General features: G+C 47.9%; 1 protein-coding gene and 1 long non-coding RNA gene across 4 annotated transcripts in view; one reads left to right on the top strand and one right to left on the bottom strand.

The window, feature by feature from the left end:
* Window positions 1–16,448, bottom strand: part of LOC137525142 (uncharacterized) — a 435,287-nt gene that overhangs the window by 386,191 nt on the left and 32,648 nt on the right. For all 3 annotated transcript variants that reach the window (XR_011022871.1, XR_011022872.1, XR_011022870.1), the window contains exon 3: window positions 13,490–13,557. This is a non-coding gene — a long non-coding RNA (uncharacterized lncRNA). The remainder of the gene's footprint in view (window positions 1–13,489; window positions 13,558–16,448) is intronic.
* Window positions 1–16,448, top strand: part of LOC137525141 (motor neuron and pancreas homeobox protein 1-like) — a 60,284-nt gene that overhangs the window by 30,694 nt on the left and 13,142 nt on the right. The window lies entirely within an intron of this gene.

The raw sequence follows: 16,448 nt of genomic DNA, 5'->3' as shown, positions 1-16,448 counted from the left end.
AAAAGAACGAATACTTATGATTCTGTGGAAAGTCCGTTCGGGAAAAGACAAAGTTCCTTTGTTGCAGTTAGTTCGCAATATGGCCGAACCACATGGCCGTTGCTCCGCCTGCAAGATGGCCACTGCTATTTCCCCAAGCAGTGGCAGTCTTTTCGGTATGATGGAAAGTGGGGGAATTGGCTGGGGGTCCTCATGCAATCAGTTTTGAGCACTGACATTTCTGGGCGGAGTCTTAAGCTCAGCCCAGGGGCGTGTCAGGCAGTGAGTTCTCAGGGGAGGAACTTCCAGCCATCCACAAAATATGTCCAATTTCATACCCCGCCGGGGTTTTGTCGCACATGCAAACCGATTTCATATTCAGATTGGGCTGAGAATACACGTTCATAGGACATCAAACTTGCAATATTTGGGGCGCACGGGGACCCCATTATTCATATCTCAGCCCCTGCTCGGGTTACCTGGCTATGTCTAGTATCACCATATTCTACAGAATTAGGGAAACAAAATTATGTAATTTTCATATTCCTCCCATGGATGGTATTTGCAAAATGTGACAAAGTTATCAACACCATGCATTCCATACTCAGTTTAGTCGGTGCCGTCAAGACTGGGAGGAATGTAGGTGTCAATAGACCTCATGCTGTGCTAGCTTCCCCTGTTGAATAGACTCTGTTGGTATTTCAGCTCTGCCCAATTAGCACATTAGTGTCACCAGAGCTTTTCCGGGAGCCTTAACAGGATTTCTTGCTAAACCAGGTTGCTTTAGCCATATGCTAACGCAGGCCCATTCAGCCCTCATGGCAAAAGGGGGGGGGAAGGCAGGAAGGAAAAACTTCTATTTTAAAAATAAAGAATGTCAGTTTTCCGATCACGGTTGCGATCGGACAATCGGCCGCGAATCCTCGGACGACTGGGCGTCGCCCGGCGTCACACCTCCCCCTTCCCGAGCTCTGCTCAGGGAGGTGTCAACAGGACGCCTTCCGTAGCAGCTATTGGCGCTGTTGGGTCGGGTTCCCCCTGACACCGCGACAGCCCATCAGCGTTTTGGTGTCGGCTGCCTGCTTTGTGTTGGATCGTAAAGTCGTACTGCTGCAATGACAGGCTCCACCGTAGGAGCTTGCCGTTGGTTCCAGCAGTACGGTTTAGCCAACTCAGGGGATTGTGATCAGTGACGATCGTGAAGGAGCGGCCGTACAGATACGACTGCAGTTTCTGTAGGGCCCACACGATCGCCAGGCACTCCTTTTCAGTTGTGGAGTAGGCTACCTCTCGGGGCAGGAGCTTCCGGCTCAGGTAGAGGATAGGGTGTTCATCCCCCTTTCCATCCACCTGGCTGAGGACTGCGCCGAGACCGTAGTCAGAGGCATCGGTTTGCACCACAAACCGACGACTGAAGTCTGGGGCCTGAAGCACAGGGGCGCTTGCGAGGGCCTGCTTCAAGGCCTGGAAGGCATTCTCGCAAGCGGGGGTCCAGCTAACAACCTTGGGGTGCTTCTTGCTAGTGGCATCGGTCAGGGGCTTCGCCAGTGTACTATAGGCGGGAACAAATTTCCTATAGTAGCCGGCGGTCCCCAGGAACGCCTGGACCTGCTTTTTCGTGATAGGTCGAGGCCATGCCAGGATGGCGTCCACCTTTCCCGTGTCAGGTTTCAGGGTGTTACCCCCCACCCGGTGACCTAAGTACTGCACCTCGGTCATGCCAATCTGACACTTACTCGGTTTAACCGTCAGATTGGCCATGGCCAGCCTCTCTAGTACCTGGGACAGGTGTTTGAGGTGTTCTTCCCAGGTGGGGCTGAACACCGCAATGTCATCCAGATACGCTACAGCGAACCCTTGCATTCCCTATAGCAGGTCGTTCACGGCCCGCTGAAACGTGGCGGGGGCGTTCTTCATCCCAAAGGGCATCATCGTGAACTCGAAGAGGCCGAAAGGGGTGATGAAGGCCGACTTTTGCCTCGCGTCAGGTGCAAGTGGTATCTGCCAATACCCCCGGCTCAGATCCATGATTGATAGGTACCTGGCTGATGCCAGTGTATCTAGCAGCTCATCAATGCGAGGCATGGGGTAGGCGTCTGTAGTGGTGATGGCGTTCAGTTTCCTGTAGTCTACGCAGAACCGAGTTGTCTGGTCCTTCTTGGGGACCAGGACAACAGGGGCTGCCCAGGCACTACTGGACTTTTGAACCACCCCTAACTCCAGCATCTCCCTCACCTCCTTCTGCATGTCCGCCTGTACCTCGGGAGAGACACGGTAAGCGGATTGCCTGATGGGGGGATGGGTACCTGTATCTACCCCATGCACCGCCATACTGGTCCGCCCCGGGATACCGGAGAAGGTGTGCTGGTACTGGCCCAGCACCTTCTGTAACTGCTCTTGCTGGGCTGAGGCGAGCTGTGGATTGACGTTTAGGTCGCCGTCCACATCTCGTACGTCAGCCAGCAGGTCTAACAGGGGGTCTGCCTCTCCCTGCTCTAACCGGCTGCACACTGGCAGCGCATACTGGGTCCTGTCATGGTGGGCCTTCAGCATGTTTACATGAAAGCTCTTCTGCTTCCTGCCCCCCATGTTCACTAGATACGTCAGAGGGTTTAACCGCTGCACTACAGTAAAAGGCCCCTCCCAGGCTGCTTGCAGCTTGTTCTGCCTCACGGGAAGAAGGGTATATATCTTGTCACCCACATCAAATGACCGCTCTCCAGCAGTGCGGTCGTACCATGCTTTTTGTTTGGCCTGAGCCTGGGCCAGGTTGTTGGTCACTACTGCGGACAGGGACTCCATTTTGTCCCTGAACTTGAGGACGTAATCGACCACGGAGACATCAGTGGGGTCGCCCTTGCCCTCCCATGTCTCCCGCATCAATTGTAAGGGTCCTCGGACATTCCTCCCATACAGGAGTTCAAACGGGGAAAACCCGGTTGACTCCTGCGGCACCTCCCTGTACGCAAACAACAGATGAGGCAGGTATCGTTCCCAGTCCCCACCTTGCGACTCAACAAACGTGGTCAGCATTTGCTTCAGCGTCCCGTTGAACCGTTCACACAGTCCATTGGTCTGCGGGTGGTAGGGACTGGAGACAATGTGCGTCATGTGTATCTTTTTGCACAGGGCCTCCATGAGTTCGGACATAAACTGGGATCCCTGATCGGAGAGCATCTCCGCAGGGAACCCGACTCGGGAGAAAATGTTAAGTAGCGCGTCTGCTACCTTGTCCGCCCTCAGGGAGGAAAGCGCCATGGCCTCAGGATAGCGGGTGGCGTAATCCACCACCGTCAGGATGTACCTTTTGCCACTGCTGCTGGGAGTGGGCAATGGTCCAATTATGTCGACTGCCACTCTGTGAAAGGGCTCACCTATGATTGGCAGTGGACACAAGGGAGCCTTGCGGGGGTTCCCAGCCCGTTTTACCTTTTGGCAAACAGTACATGAGCGGCAATAGTTGGTCACATCGATCCGCATCCTGGGCCAGTAGAAATGACCCTGGATACGGTCAAGTGTCTTGTGGATTCCCAAGTGCCCTGCCAGGGGAATGTCATGTGCGGACTTCAGCACATGCCCCCGGAAGGCACTGGGTACCACAAGCAACTTGGTACCCACACTTGTTTCACCTTCGGTGGGCTGTACAGGCTCGCTGTACAGCTTACCACCTTCCCAATATACCTTGAAGGTATCTTCATTCGTGAGGGGCTCCGAAGCCTGTCTTCTGAGTGCCTCGAGGCTAGGGTCAGTCTGGAGTGCTTGCACAAATGCAGCACTCTCGCTCTCAGCCAGCTGGCCCGTGGCATATGCAGTTAGTGGCTGAAGGCTACCATCCCTGTGGTCAGAGGAGGGGGAGGAGGCCGGAACCTCTTCCACCTGCTCTGAGCCCAGGTTCTGAGCAGCGCGGCTGCGTGTTACTGCCAGTACAGGTACACCTTCAGACTGGCACATACTGGCATTACTCACATCCTGGCTGCATGCATGAATTACAGTGACAGGTACAACAACATTTTCATCACAAACAATCGGTATATCAAACACAGGTACCTGTGACACAGGTACTATTGGACTCGGTACCCCTGGACTGGGCACATTCAACCCACCTCCCCCCTGTTCTTGCCCCTTGGTGCAAAGTACCTTAGTGTGGGCGGAGAGTCCGTCTCCCTCCTGGCAGTCTGAGGGGCTTGGGGCAGGTTCATAATAGGACACAAGCTTGCCCAGGTCGGTCCCCAACAAAACTGGGACCGGCAGTTGGTCCAGGACCCCAACAACCTTCTCTTGAACCCCCACCCCCCAATCGATGGACACCCGAGCCTGGGGAATGCGAGAAAGAGTGCCCCCCACTCCAGTGAGGGTAAGGTATTTGTCAGGGAGGATATTTTCCATCGGGACCAGGTGCGCACGCACCAGGGTGACATCCGCTCCAGTGTCGCGGAAACCGGTAACAAGCTGGTCGTTCACTGTAACCAGCTGGTGGTTGCTCGTAGCGGAGTGGATCCCTCTCCCACCTGCGAACATGACGTTGTTGGGTGCTCCCGGCTGGGGTGCGCTGGCTGGCGGCAGTTGCCGTGGGCGAGGTGTAGGTGGTGCAGGAGCTGGCGCTGTCTGCCTCCGCTCCGGGCAGTTAAACTTCATGTGTCCGGGCTTGCGGCAAAAGTGACAGGTGATGCCCTCTGTTACTGCAGGCCTGGACGCAGCAGCTGCGCTGGAGGGCCTCTGGGGCGCACGGCTCACAGAGGTAGGAGAGTCTGCAAAATTGTGGGACTGACCTCCTCTCCAGCTAGATGGGGCAGTCCTGCGGGTCTCCGGCACCCTGGTCGTTGCAAAGGTCTCAGCGAGGTCTGCAGCGACCGTCGCTGACGCCGGTCGGCGCTCCAGCACAAACTGGCGTACATCAGCCGGGCAAATGTTCAGAAACTGCTCCAGGACGATTAAGTCCTCCAGGACACCGTAAGACCCTTTAGTGAGGCCTAGCGTCCACTGGCGGAGTGTGGTGAGCAGACTGCTGACCACATCTTGATAAGAATCAGTAGATTTTTTCTGCCAGGACCTGAACCTTTTCCGGTAGGCTTCTGGCGTCAGCTGGTACTTAGTGATTATAGCCTCCTTTATAGCGGTATAATCATTGTCCTTTTCCACAGGCAGCTCTGAGAAAGCATCAAGCGCTTTGTAGCGCAGCAAGGGTGTCAGATGTCTGGCCCACTGGTCTTGGGACAGACGATACTGACGGCAGGCCTTTTCAAAAGACCTCAAAAACAAGTCAATGTCAGTGTCTTTTTCGATAATAGCAAATTTAAATTTTGCACTTACTGGAGCGGCAGTCCCTTCAGCAGGGAGGCTGGGCGTTGAACTCCGGCTGGCTTGCTGCACTTTCGCCATGTTCAGCTCATGCTGTCGTCTCTCCCGCGCCTCTGCAGATTGGCGTTCCTCTCGCTTTTGCTCCGCCATGTACTGCAGGTACTTGTCCACATCAGTTTCCATCAGCTTTTGCAATGCCTGCTGCATTACTGGATCAACATAACTGGACAGTCCAGTACTGGCCGGTTCCAGGCGAGTACTTTCAGGGGTTCTGGGGTCGGGGATCACACTGACAGCCTCCTGCGTATCTGTTGCCGCATTGCCCGCGGGTTGCTCAACCTCGGTACGCACAGGATCTTCAGTCTCTGGTTCCCCTCGACTTGCGTTAGATGAGCCGGTGTCCTCCACAGTGGACACCTCCAGCGTCCGCAGATTCTGGCTATCCCATCGGTACAAGTCCGTTATCAGGTCCTGCTGTTTCTTGCCGCGGATGTCCATGCCTCTCGCCTCGCACAGACTCTGCAGGTCGGATAGGACCATGACCTTGTAATTCCCGGACATTTCCATGCCAAATAAAAGAAAACTTAGGGGAGGGGTACTGGTTACACAGTCTCTCTGTATATATGAAAAATATATTGCACTCAGTCACTACCAACGAATTAGTTCGTTTCTCGATAGGGCTAATTCGATAGCCCTACCTGAGATACTATCAGCACACACAGATCCCAAACGCTGCCGACCACTGTCACAAGAGCCCCACTGGCCGTGAACACGCAAAACCGTCCGATCCGATTCTAGCACACAGATTGAGAGCTATGGACGCAATCTGCGTAGAATTGGCGGAGTTTGAGCGTCACGACGCAGTAGGGAGCCTGTGAGGTTACGAAAATACACTTTTACTCCAACCCAGGGGTAGATTTGCCACCATCTCTGTTTTCTATCAGCCCAGAGAAAACTGCTAACTGGCTATAGACCTGTGAAACAAACAACCGGTTAAAACTGTGCAATTCCTATCTATCTATCAAAACAGTAGCGTCCCTTCGGAAGTTTAGGTCTCGTCTGTGTATACTGAATAGAAGGTTTTACTGAGAGGTAAAGACCTTTTAAAAAGCCTTTATTTGTTACAATATAAATAATTAATATATACAGACAATCGTGAACAATTAAACGATGAGAGACAGTGATAACACAGTACATAAAAGAAAAAGGGATAAAAAGAACGAATACTTATGATTCTGTGGAAAGTCCGTTCGGGAAAAGACAAAGTTCCTTTGTTGCAGTTAGTTCGCAATATGGCCGAACCACATGGCCGTTGCTCCGCCTGCAAGATGGCCACTGCTATTTCCCCAAGCAGTGGCAGTCTTTTCGGTATGATGGAAAGTGGGGGAATTGGCTGGGGGTCCTCATGCAATCAGTTTTGAGCACTGACATTTCTGGGCGGAGTCTCAAGCTCAGCCCAGGGGCGTGTCAGGCAGTGAGTTCTCAGGGGAGGAACTTCCAGCCATCCACAAAATATGTCCAATTTCATACCCCGCCGGGGTTTTGTCGCACATGCAAACCGATTTCATATTCAGATTGGGCTGAGAATACACGTTCATAGGACATCAAACTTGCAATATTTGGGGCGCACGGGGACCCCATTATTCATATCTCAGCCCCTGCTCGGGTTACCTGGCTATGTCTAGTATCACCATATTCTACAGAATTAGGGAAACAAAATTATGTAATTTTCATATTCCTCCCATGGATGGTATTTGCAAAATGTGACAAAGTTATCAACACCATGCATTCCATACTCAGTTTAGTCGGTGCCGTCAAGACTGGGAGGAATGTAGGTGTCAATAGACCTCATGCTGTGCTAGCTTCCCCTGTTGAATAGACTCTGTTGGTATTTCAGCTCTGCCCAATTAGCACATTAGTGTCACCAGAGCTTTTCCGGGAGCCTTAACAGGATTTCTTGCTAAACCAGGTTGCTTTAGCCATATGCTAACGCAGGCCCATTCAGCCCTCATGGCAAAAGGGGGGGGAAGGCAGGAAGGAAAAACTTCTATTTTAAAAATAAAGAATGTCAGTTTTCCGATCACGGTTGCGATCGGACAATCGGCCGCGAATCCTCGGACGACTGGGCGTCGCCCGGCGTCACACCATGTCCCCTTCAGAGGTTACAAACACAGCAGTAAGTGCTGCATCCGCATGATGACCAGTGGTTGTCCTGGAACACCATGCCCTGTAGAGGGCAGCAGACAGCCTGGGGGTGTAGAGTTCTAATGACACTCAGCTTGTGTTCCAGTGGGTGGTAGAAGTCAAAAAGGAAGTACTGGGTAGATTTCCTGTAGACTCCTCCCTCTCTGGCGTTTTGCAAGTTCAAGAAAAGTGAGAATACAGTAATACTTTCTATTATACTGTATTGTAACAGTGTGGGATTAAGGCTTCTTTCACATCATTGCAAATTGCAATTCTGATTTTCACTGGATGCTAGCAACACTCCCCCCAATGTCCACACCCCCTTCCCTTGCCTCACTTTATCACCTCCACGGGCCCATCTCACAAGGGTCATAAAACAAGTCTGGCAATCAGAGTACGAGAGCAATCGCCGCCGGGAGACTTGGGCGCAGGATACATCCGGTATGGCTTATCCTGCTCCTGCACCGGCTTATCCTGCTCCTGCACCGGCTTATCCTGCTCCTGCACAAGTTCCCGGCGGCGTTAAATACTATTCCCCCTCCAGGCCGCCATGGACGGTGGGAATGAAATAATTCGACTTCCAGCAATTGCTTGAGGCCGAATTAAAGTGTTTTATAAGTAACTTTAGCTTCGTCTTCTGACGGCGCTGAAGTCAATCACTGTGCGACGCTATAGCCGTAATTCCTATTAGGGCCTACCGGGGCGCCGGCTTCGCCCAAGTCTCCTGCGCTGGAAAGAAAGTGTTCAGGCCATCATGATCTTCACACCCATAACATGTGTAGCCACAAAAACGCCTGGTCCCCTATATCGGAGGAAGGTAAAGTTTGTAGCTGGTGCCCCCTGCAGCTCTGCGCCCCCATGCAATCGCAGGCGCAGCTCCCCTCTAGTTACAGCTCTGGTACCATCCATCCCATGTAAAGAATCTGTAGTTGATTTGATCACTTAATCAGCTTAATCCACAATTGTCTTGTATTGTTAATAGTTGTATATAAATCAATAATACTATTAACACACCAGTGGCATATCGATCGGCAAAATGCACGTGTTCCAAAAATTGCACCAAAATGCCCACAGCAGACACAGGCCCTTGTAGAAACTACATAGGGCTTTTGAAGGTTAACCTGTTCTTGTTCCACTGAAATCTTTTCTTAGCTATCGACTGTTCCTAGGTGATGGACCAGGTCAGTGATCAATATCTGGAAGATATTGATTATTTACCTGATTTACAACAAAGTAAATAGTGATTGCCTAGCTTAATACTGATGACATCCACATTTTCAAGAGGAAATGTTATTTTTTCCTGCAGTTGCCCTTTAAGGCATGATTCTGCATAGGAGGGACAGGAAAATGCTGTACTCGATATAGAAAATTATCAGAGTAATTACAGGCAGGTGTCGGATACATCCGGAGCAATGAGCCACCTGTCGTGTGTGTGGGCCGCAGCTATTCCTGCCTGGCCAAGGTCACATGATCACAGCTAAATGTGTTCCATCATCCTTTGTTTACCAAAGTGGTCATTTAACCGGCATGATGCAACAATGATTCCATAGGATTCCATATACAGAATATCAGCGTGTCAAAAATAATAACAGCACGGCGTGCCCTGGCCTCGAACTTCAGCCTCCTCCACTAGAGATAATCTTCAGCTGAGAGGGTCTGAGCAGGGCCAATACTACCATGGGGAAACCTGGGCAATTGCCCCAGGGCCCCCAAGGGCTGCCGGACCCCCCCCCCCCCCTTGTGGTCCCCGGTGCCCCTGTAAAGTGTTTGGCAGCATAGTAAACTCACCTGTCCCAGCGGGTGTGCTGCTCCAGTCTGACTTCTTCTCTCCCTCGCTGCCTCAGGTTTACTTTAAGCAAAACTTGGTATCACGTGACCCGATATGTGCGAAAACATAATCATATGCCTATGACTCTCTCTTCTAGAGACTCTCTCCAGCACTGTGATTTGCATATGGCTATGTGCATTTCTCCATGGTGTTGCAATTTCACTTGTGAGGAGAGTACTTGTGCATATCTTTTGCAGCTGCCCAGTTACGAAGTTGTTTTGACCAGGCAAACACAATAAGACCGCACACAAAAAGGCGCAACAGGACATCTCAGATCTCAAGTGGAAATTCAGCATTAGGGGCCTTTTTTGAAGACATGGTTATATGCACAGTTCATTTCAGTAGATAACCTCTCTCTCAGTAACTGAGCTATAAAGCCCCATGCTCATTAAAATGTGTACTGCATTTTAGAGTCCCTTTTATCAGGGATGTTTTTTGCCAAATACACTCCAGGCCGTCGCCTGGAGCACCATTGGCTCTCAAGGGCACTGCTGGTGTCCTCATAATGTTCACCAATATTTGATCATTATAATGGTGCTAAAATTTTTTAGCCCGTTTACTTATCTGTTCACAGTGTAATCAGAGGCAAAGGCTCACTGCCTCATCCATCCCCCCCCCACCCCCAAGTCTCCTTACCTAGTGTGTCTCCCACTACCCTTTAGATTGTAAGCTCGCAAGGGCAGGGTCATCCTACTAATGTTTACTGTTTTTGTTGCAATATTTGCGGTGCTTGAGACTCTGCTGTATATATTTAGGTTGTACCTATGTTCCCTGTGTTGTCTTACTGTGTTTTGTAATGCGCTGCGGAATGTGTTGGCGCTATATAAATAATAATAAATCCTCCATTGTAGTGCTCCCCGTTAAAATTAAAATGCTCCCCTTTAGAATGTCCTCATTATAGTAGTCTATTTAATGTCCCCTGTTAGAGTGCATCCATTAACAGTGTCCTTATTATAGTGTTCCCAGTACTAAAGTTCCTTTATAGTTCGTCCCTGTATAATACTCCAGCAGCCCCTTTCTGCAGAAACTGGCATGTTAGATGACACTGGTAAGTGAACTGATATCTTCTTGGTATCTTGCAGGGCCATACTTTTGACTTTCCTCTTTCTATGTTGCTTTCTAGGTGTCATGTGATACAACAGTAGACACATGACCACAGTGATGGAAAGGTCGGAGGTCAGGTGGTGGGAGCAGGGGAGGACTCTGAGCAGGTACCGCTTTACCTACTCCTATGCTCCTGCGTGGATGGCAGCCTCTGCTGTATGACCGGAGTGGCAGGTCAAGGAGAGTAGAGACTGCACCATTAGTGCATCAGGATAGATCTTATCTAGTGTGTGAGCTGTCATAGTTTGCGGATGGTCAGAAGATGCATGTTAGTAGTCTGTTAAAGTAGACCCAAATTAAAAATACAAGATTTCAGAAATAAAATCTATTTTCTAAATTATAATAATAAATAGCAGCCTTTTTTCAGCTGCATGATGACAAATATAAAATATTTAACATTTATTGGAGAAACCCTTCCCTTCCTTTCATATTGCCGGGACAGAATCCGGCAAACTGGTGGAGGAGATGGTGTCTGGCAATGGAGGAATTGCTAATGGCTGCCCCCAGTATAACCCTAGCTATGAAAACAAAAGGGTGTAAAGCATGCACTGAAATGCTCATAGGCTTGGATCAGTGTTTATTTATCTTTGTATGTGTCAGAGTGCTGCAACTAAATATTTTGAATTAAAAAAAATGTTTGGTTTGGGTCCTCTTTAAAACTCTATTGTGGTGACATTTTGTTGATTCCAGAGGCTCATTACTAATGGCTAGTATACTGGGATAGGAAATAGCCACAGCCGTGTGCCGTAGACAAATGCCTGGTGTGATGGTCTGACTAGGGAGGATCGCTTGGATTCCGCGGAAATTACATTTACACATTTCCGTTTGGAAATTGGATTTCTGCGGAAAAATCATAATCAAAACTTGGTCATTTTAGCCCAGTCACAGAACTCGGAAGCATTGGACCAATCAGAGAATGCAAAGTCAACTCGGAAGCATTGGACCAATTAGAGAATGCAAAGTCAACTCAGAAGCAGAAGTGTGAGAATCCGCTCAGCTGCCTGCGCAGGCATTTGACCATTGTTTAGGTTTGCATGCTGCAGGACTCTGGAACAGAGACCTGTCTTTCCATTGCAAGTTCTGGTCTGTTCTCTTGCTGGGGAATTTGCATACATTCGTTATGCAAATCCCCTACCTGCCTTCTTTGATGACTGGCACTATAAGAGCTTTATGTTTCCCAGAAGGCTTGGCCTGGTCATTTCCCTTCCATGGTCTGTTCCTGATGGACACTGCTGGAGTGTCAGCCATTGCGATCTAGTATAGTTAATTCCTGGGGGTTGCTTTAGGCTCCCCTTCTAGCCCAGTCAGGTTGTATTATCTGTATTGCCTGTTCTGTCTTGTCTTGCCTGTTGCCATTGTCCTGTCCCATCGGTGGTTGACAGGAAATGGTTCTGATCTCTGTTCTTGGAGTATAGCTGGTGCAGCGGTTGCTACCGGCTATCTCTTCTGTTCTGTCTCCTGGGATCGCGCTAGTCACTTTTCGCTAGCGCTGGGAATCCTTCTGTTCTGTTTTCTGGGATCGCGCTAGCTACTTTTCGCTAGCGCTGGGGATCCTTCTGTTCTGTCTTCTGGGATCGCGCTAGCTACTTTTCGCTAGCGCTGGGGATCCTTCTGTTCTGCTACTCTGTACCTGGATCGCGCTGGCCACTTTTCGCTAGTGCTGTGGATCCTATCTCTCGCTTGTCCCTGTTTTCGTGTGTCTGTCTTGTCCGCTACGCTTGCTGGAGGCTCGGTGAGGTAACCGTTAAGCAAGCGCTCGCATCCTCTGTTTCATGTTTGTCTGTTAATGGTTAGTTAGGCGTGCTTGTCTCTATTGTGCTTATCACGTGGAGATCGCGCATAACCGCGTGCACTGTTGCGAATGAGTGCGGTGTTCGCGGTTAGCTAGCGTTTGTTATTTTCCGTATCTCCTTATTGTATTATTTGCTGTGCCTTTGCTACCCTCGTATTCTATTCTGATCTGCCTTGTGTCACGTCTGGCGATCGCACCTCTCGCGATCGCGTTCCTATTTCATATCTGCTGTTGTGTGTGCACGGTCGCGGGGTGGCGACTGGATTGGCGCACACACATACAACCTGTCCCTTTGCTCAATCTCATTCGCAGTCGCCTCTCTTGCGATTGCGTTCTGCGCTTCGTACAATTCCTGTCTGACATTTGTGGAGGTACAGAGGATTGGTTCCTCTGCACTCCTCAGCGCCATCTGCCGACAGGAATTTCCCTCTACAGGTGCGTAGCACCTTTTGCTGGGTGCCTGCAAATATACGCTTGTGGAGGATTTCCGCCGTGTCAGCGCACGCGTTGTGCGCTGATCACGGAGAAAGTTCCACAATCGTTACAAGAAGCATATGGACCAATCAGAGAATGCAGAGTCAACTCAGAAGCATTGGACCAATCAGAGAATGCAGAGTCAACTCGGAAGCATTGGACCAATCAGAGAATGCAAAGTCAACTCAGAAGCATATGGACCAATCAGAGAATGCAGAGTCAACTCGGAAACATGGACCCAATCAGAGAATGCAGAGTCAACTCGGAAGTATTGGACCAATCAGAGAATGCAGAGTCAACTCAGAAGCATTGGACCAATCAGAGAATGCAGAGTCAACTCAGAAGCATATGGACCAATCAGAGAATGCATAGTCAACTCAGAAGCATTGGACCAATCAGAGAATGCGGAGTCAACTCAGAAGTATTTGGCCAATCAGAGAATGTAAAAAAATGACTCCCAAAAAAAAAAAAAAGAACTCCTCAGAAATCCGTAGAATCGGTAATCGCCATTTCCGACCATCCCTAGGACTGACCCAAAATCAAAGTTCCTCATGACACATGGATGACACCCCCACTCCCAGTTAACTGTCTTCCATTCTGTTAATATTTCTTCCAAATGGCCAACCCCTCTGCGGCTAATAACTAGCAGGACTCTAATGAGGGCCTCTTTCACAACACGGTTATATATACAGCTAATTTTAGCAGAGCCGAACTGGCTGGTTTAATGATTAAAATATCTCTAGAACAAAAGGCCTCAGTTCAGCCTGTTGCTCGCAGTCTACCCACACAGAGAGCAACGCCATCAGCCCAGCAATTAATGCACTTATTACCTTCATTCTGGAGGTTTCAGAGACAGCAGATGAGATGGGTTTACCTCCCAGTCCATAAACTTCTTCCCCTGTAAACACAAAATGCACACAGACAAGTTCCTTACTAGTCTGGGTCATTTTTTAGAAAAATAGTTGTATGGTTCTATAAATGGTTTTTATCAATACAAAATTCTCTACGGGACACACAGAATCTCTAGAAAGGTCTTTTATTCATTTTAAGGTACTGTACAATCCCGTTAAAGAGTACCTGTGAGCAAAAATAAAGTAAAAGTCAGATACTAACCTTAGTAGGGAGGAGCCTCTGGAAAGGCCAGAGGCTTCCCCCATCCTCATCGAGCCCACCAATCCAGCATTGCACCTGTGGTGCTCTCTATTACAGTGCTGTCCCATTCAATTACGCTGAATAGGTTTACAGAAAGTAGGAGGCGCCCGGTCTCGAACATATTTTTGGTGATAATACTATATAGAGGTATTAGAAGGTAAGTATTCAAATCATTTAAAATATGGAAAATAAAATAGGATAAAAACATCCTACCTTGTGGTTGTTTGGCAGGATATAAATGCAAGTAGAAGTTTAAAGTTAAGAACTAAATTTTTATTGGTGCACTTGACAACGCGTTTCACGGCCGATAGCCGCTTCCTCAGGTCAGTAAAAAATGCCTGTTGAATATAGGACACGAATATCCGGGTGCCTGTCTAACCCTAACCCTTGCATTTATATCCTGCCAAACAACCACAAGGTAGGACGTTTTTATCCTATTTTATTTTCCATATTTTAAATGATTTAAATACTAAGCTTCTGATTCCTCTATATAGTATTATCACCATGATATGTTCTAGACCGGGCGCCTCCTACTTTCTGTAAACCTAGTTGATATCCCTTATATAGCTTTATATCAAGGGTGATTTAGTCGAGAATCTCGACAGAGAAATCGTTTTTTGGAGCAGCGACTGTCTAAGAAACCAAAGGTAGAGTGGGGACGGCTTATCCCCACCTGCTAATACAAGTAGTTGCCTTTACTGCAACCCAACCTTGTGAGTATATGCTCAATTGTTTTTGAACACATCCCGACCAACTAACGATATTGCACCAGATTGGGCTCCCGGACTTTTTTGTGCTTTCTTTTTCCTCGCTACCCTACAATTACGCTGAATGTCACAGCTCTGCATTGCTCTCAGATAGCGCATTGTCAGAACATATGGCTTTGTGGCGTTTCAGTGTGCCCATCAGACAGTGCTATGCGTGCACTGATGTACTTGCATTGCAGAAACCCAACCAACAATGGGGCAGTGTGCTCAGGCATTCAGGGATCTTTCCTTCTCATCTTGGAAAATTGGGAGGTATGGGAATGTATTAGTGTTGTTTTCATCTTTGTAAGCACAACATTTCGGCATGCAAGCCTTTGTCAAGTGAGAGAGGCCTGTATGCCGAAACAGTGCGCTGTGTTGTGGCTATGATACCATTTACCATATATACTCAACTATAAGTCTAGAAATGTAGGTCTGACTCACTAAATAAAAGTATAGGGGTCGGGCTTATACACGAGTTACAGACAACACTGAGCACACTGAGTAATGTGTGTACTAATAGTGACATTCCCATTTGCAGCAATTTACCCAGTGCTAAGTGACACTTTCTTGATGATAAAGGTAATGCTAAGAAAACAATGGGTATAAACCAATCTCTTCTTGCTGTGTACCTTTGCACCCTGTGAGATCCAGGGGCTCAGTCCAACTGCCAAAATAGTGTGCAAACAATTAGGTAAACTGTCTGAAATTTCTGTACAGATCCTTTTCAGGGAGGGCTTGTGTAAAAATGAATGGTGATACAGAGAATCTCCTATGAGGAAATGGACTAGTCCAAAATCTGTCAGCTTTTTACTATCTACTGTACAAATAATACCGCATTTTACTCTGTGAGAAATGAACATTTTATATTTATGTATTTTAAATTTTAGAATTTTTGCAATAGTGGTCCTTTAAAGAGGAACTGTAGTGAAAATAACATGATAAATAAAAACGCTTAGTTCATACAATATTAACCACTTCGCCATATCTGGACGCATATATCCGTCCAGATAGGCAGTGGTGCTGCAGCCGTGTGGTGCGCGTGATCGGGCGCGCGCCCGCGTGCACTCCCGCTGCCCCCCCGATCAGTGAATGGGAATATAATTCCCATTCACCGATCTAAGTCCCCGGCAGAAATACCGACGCTTTCTCATCAGAGAGCGTGGTATTTCTGCCCCCAGGAAACTTCTTCTCTTCTTTTTAGTTCCTAGATGCGACATCGTTCGCATCTAGGAATTTTTTGAATGTGGCCATCTTGTGGCCAAATAGTAAACTGCACCCACATACCTGTATTGAATAAAAAAATACATTACATTACATCTAAAATTGGCTATTTACCTCCCAAACTAAAATTACCCAAATACATTTTTGTATTAAAAAAAAAATAAAAAAAAATTACAATTAAAAAAAAAAAAACTACATAAATAGTTACCTAAGGGTCTGAACTTTTTAAATATACATGTCAAGAGAGTATCTTATTAAATTTTTTAAAATTATAAGCTTGTAAATAGTGATGGACGCAAATTGAAAAAATGCACCTTTATTTCTAAATAAAATATCGGCGCCATAAATTGTGATAGGGATGTAATTTAAATGGTGTAATAAGCGGGACAAATGGGCACATAAAATGCATGGGTTTTAATTACTGTAGCATGTATTAATTTTAAACTATAATGGCCAAAAACTGAGAAATAATGATTTTTTTCCATTTCTATCTTAATCTTCCTGTTAAAATGTATTTACAGTAAAGTGGCTCTTAGCAAAATGTACTACCTAAAGAAAGCCTAATTAGTGGCAGAAAAAACGAGATATAGATCAATTAATTTTGATAAGTAGCGATAAAGTTATTAGCGAATAAATGGGAGGTGAACATTGCTCGGATGCATAAGAT

The sequence above is a fragment of the Hyperolius riggenbachi genome, chromosome 7 (assembly GCF_040937935.1).
Source record: "Hyperolius riggenbachi isolate aHypRig1 chromosome 7, aHypRig1.pri, whole genome shotgun sequence".
Taxonomy (NCBI): Eukaryota; Metazoa; Chordata; class Amphibia; order Anura; family Hyperoliidae; genus Hyperolius; species Hyperolius riggenbachi.
Note: the sequence above shows the minus strand (reverse complement) of the source record. Positions and strands in the feature narration are given on the sequence as shown.